We start from the raw sequence: 4648 nt of genomic DNA, 5'->3' as shown, positions 1-4648 counted from the left end.
GAAGAGCATGAGAAGAAGATTAACATTAAACAGGGATGAGAGGTGGGACGGAAAGGGAGAGAGAAGGGAAATTGCATGGGAAATGGAAGGAGACCTCAAGGTTATACGAAAATTACGATACAAGAAGAAGTGAGGGGAAAGGGAAAAAAACAAGGGGGGAGAAATGAATTACAGTAGATGGGTTAGAGAGAGAAGAGGGGAGGGGAGGGGAGGGAAGGGGGGATAGTAGAGGATAGGAAAGGCAGCAGAATACAACAGACACTAGTATGGCAATATGTAAATCAGTGGATGTGTAACTGATGTGATTCTGCAATCTGTATACGGGGTAAAAATGGGAGTTCATAACCCACATGAATCAAAGTGTGAAATATGATATGTCAAGAACTATGTAATGTTTTGAACAACCAACAATAAAAATTTTAAAAAAAGAAAAGCAAGCAAGCAAGCAAACAAAAATAAATAAATAAATAAATAAACTATATCTTCAATCAAAAAAAAAAGACTAGGAATGGAACTGATATGGGTCTTAAAGATCAGGAAACTCTCCTCATTCCCTCAGTGTTGAAGATTAAACACCTAAGAAACACAGAGGCAAGCATATAAAGCCAGTTTTATTTAAGAGACAGAAGCAAAAGACCTTTCCAAAAATAAGGGGACTCAGATCTAGGTACCCATGGAAATAAGAGTGTCTTGTCCTTTTATAGACCCCAAGAATCCTCTACCCCCTCTTTCTACTCTGTGGATATGTCTAAGGGCAGGAAAGAATATCACAGAGGGCAATCACTTATGCTGGGGTGTTAGCAACCCATTGAGCTGGGAAGTGTGATCCCAGAGGTTAGCTGTTAGCAAGCCAATGATAACCAGCCATTCTCTCTCGACCCCCATCATTCATTATCTACACTGACTCCCTGACTTCATCCCCTGCCTCAGTGTGTTGAGGAATGTGACAGTTCCTGTCCCCTCAGGCCAGGCAAGGCTGAAGGCAGATTGCTTTTTTTTTTTTTTTTTTAATTTTTATTGTTGGTGGCAGATTGCTTTTTGACAAAGAAAGCTTATGGCAAGTCAGTACAATGGGTTCATTTTATAGAATTATCCTCTTAACCTCATGTTCCCACCATCCTCATCTATTTGTCCCCTTTCAGAACCACCATATGACCCAGCTATCCCACACTTCATTATTTGTCGAACAACTAAAATCAGCATAGTATAGTGATATTACTTTTTTTTTGGTACTGAGGATTGAACTTAGGGGCACTTGACCACTGAGCCACATCCCCAGCCCTATTTTGTATTTTATCTAGAGACAAGGGTCTTACTGAGTTGCTTAGCACCTTGCTTTTGCTGAGGCTGGCTTTGAACTTGCAATTCTCCTGTTTCAGCCTCCAAAACTGCTGAGATTACAGGCATGCACCACCATGCCCAGCTGATATTACCAATATTTATAGCAGCACAATCCACAATAGCCAAGTTATAGAACCAACCTAGGTACCCATCAATAGATGAATGGATAAAGAAAATATGACTTATATGCACAAAAAAATGAAAATATGTCATTTACTGGAGAACATCATGCTGTGTGAAATTAGCCCCACTGAGAAAGGATCAAATGTTTTCTCTCATGTGTGGAAGTTTGAAAGAAAAAATGAATAGAAAATGGAAATCTAATGAAAATATAAGGGAGAGGAGTAAAGTAGAAGCAGGGAACCAGGGAGAGGAAGAAGGGGAGAGAAAGGGTAAGAAATGGAGAATAAAGTTGACCAAAGTATGCTGTGCAAATATGAATGTATCACAACGCATTCCAGTTTTATACACACACACACACACACACACACACACACACACACTCTCTATAGGTCTTTCTTTCATTTATTTTAAAATTAGTGCATTATAGTTATATTTATATATATATATATATTTATTTATTTATTTATTTATTTATTTTGTAGTTCCTTTGTTACTTTCTTCCTTTGTGATAAAGTGATTTTCTCCTGTGGTATGCTTTGACTTTTTACTTTTTATCATAAAGCTTACACAGAACATTTTATAGTTATAATATTAGTGTGGCAAAGAGATATTTACATCTCCATGTTTATTTCAGCACTATTCATGACAGTCAAGCATGAAATCAACAGTCCATCAATGTATAAATAGATGAAGAAAATGTGGTACCTATGCACAATGGAATAATATACAAACTTAAAAAATAGAAGGCAATCCTATCATTTGCAACAACATGAATGAAACTGGAGGACATTATTATATTAGGTGAAATAAGTCAGACACAGAAAAGCAAATACTGAATCATCTCACCTATATGTGGAATATCTCTAGAGATATCTATAAGGCATAAAAGTGAGATTAATGACTTTCTGTACTTAATAGAATCATATGTCATTTTACTGGGTTAGTGGCTAATCTGAGAAAACAAGCACAATTATAATTTGCCAACATGAATTTCATTAATTATGTTATGAACTTTTAACTGATTCTTTATCCAAATGGTTTTAAAGTAAAATAGTGAAATCTAGCTGGGTGCTGTGGCATATACCTATAATCCCAATAGCTCAAGAGGCTGAGGTAGGAGGATCCCGGGTTCAAAGCCAGCCTCAGCAAAACTGAGGTGCTAAGAACTCAGCAAGACACTATCTCTAAATAAAATATTAAAAATGGCTTGGGATTGGCTCAGTGGTTAATTGCCCCTGGGTTCAATCCCTAGCACCAAAAAAATAGAATACTGAACTCTATTAATAGATGAATTCTAAGAAAAACTTCATGTTTGATCAAATTCCTTCACTGTACTTCTTTTCATTTTATGAAAACTAGACATAACAATTTACATATGTGAAATATACATTCTAATACATGCATGACTAGGTTTAGCAAAATTGATTTCAGTATTAGTAAACATTTAATTACAGCCTTCAACAAATAGTAAATGAGAGTTTAATATGTAGCAGCAACTATAACCCATGCTGGAGGTACCACAAGAAGCAAGAGAAAAGCATCACTAACAGATCTTAGAGATAGTGTAATTAGAAGATTCAATAGATATTTCCATCTAACTTAAAGAAGTTTTTATTTTGTTACAGAATATGTTATCAGTATTAGTTGTTGATCCATAATGAAATCAATGTATAGCATCAATGGATTTAAAAATCAGGAAATTATGCTCTGATAATATCCTTTACTCATATTTGAGGCAAATATGTCTATGAAGGTGAAAACATGTAGTGAGCTGAACTTCACTTCTTATAAAAGACTTATTCCCATGTCAGTTTTAAAGATGATATATAATGGAATTGTCTGCAAAACTTTTTTAAGTGGGGGAGAGGGGCACCTAGTAAGATTCCCAATGATCATCTGTCCTAAAGAGATACAAATTTAAGTTGATATTTATGCACCAAACTATCTTCACAAGAATTAAGAAAGCCAGATGAGAGAGAGCACAATGCCTGGTCTTAGCATAATAACAAGAAAAGATGTATTGAAAAAGCTGAAAGAAAGGAGTTTCACAGGTCAACCTGTGGGGGCTGCCCTTTCCATGAGAAGCATCCCCTCTCAGCCTTGAGTAAAGTGGGTATTGGACTGGCATCACACTTCAAAGTAAGTGGCCTTCACCTTTTCTCGGCAAAGAAGTGCTTCAGCTCTGGACTTGAGCGTTACTCAAAGAGATTGGGCACCCCCCTTTGAAACCTTATCCCCTGCCTTATTTGTTGTAGAATATTCTATCGAATGTCTTTTCCCTATAAAGAGAGTGATTCTGGGTGCACTCACTCTCTTGCCTTCCAGCATAGAAGAGGACACTTGAGGTTGCAGAGCAGTCCCACCCTCCATCTGAGAAACCCATGTCCATATGTTGCATGATTTCTTTGCCATTTTCTTAGTTTAATGTTGCAGTCAGCTCCTTTGAACCCAGTTCATCTAGTCAGCTCGGGTCGCTGTCAAGATCAACCCTTCCCCAACTCCAAGCAGCTAGAGAGAGATGCCTTCCACTTGGAGGAGGGAGAGGAAGTTAAGCCCAGGCCTTAGACTTGAAATCCAGTATCAGGCACACCATGATGAAACCCAGTGCTGAGCCACATTACCCTGAGTCTCAGGTCACTACTGGAGGACTGAGCCACTGAAAATGTATTATAGCCAGGTAGCCAAATGACTACCTCTACCACCACCTTCCCCAACTAGTAAGGAGCAAAACTTCACCTGATGTATAGTGGAACAGCATATGAACCTGTAGCTTAGTACTAGCAGAGATCCTAATAGTTCCTATCCCCAGGCCCTGTAGACAGAGCCTCTGATGTCACCCTGTACCCAGGAGAGACACTCAGCCCCAGTAGATCAAACTCCTGCTCTTTCTAGCACCACCTATGGCTGGTTGCAGTGGTCTAAGGCCATGAGTCCAGGAGCAATGGCCAATAGCAGCATAAACTTTGGTCCTGCACCTATGCTGTACTGGTCTCAATGGGCTGAGTTTGGACTGTCATCCAGGCCTGTGGTGTTGGTGGCCATGGAACTTCCAACCCTGTCTTTCCTCCAAACCCAAATAGCACAACACAGAGAGAAAGTTCACATAGAGAGGGAAAGGGAAACACAAACAAGATGCTTGTTCTTCCACAAAGAGGTCCAGGGCAGGGCAAAATCCTGGGGTCTG

This window comes from Marmota marmota, unplaced genomic scaffold (assembly GCF_001458135.2).
Source record: "Marmota marmota marmota unplaced genomic scaffold, marMar, whole genome shotgun sequence".
In the NCBI taxonomy this organism is placed as follows: domain Eukaryota; kingdom Metazoa; phylum Chordata; class Mammalia; order Rodentia; family Sciuridae; genus Marmota; species Marmota marmota.
This window is presented reverse-complemented; position numbering follows the sequence as displayed.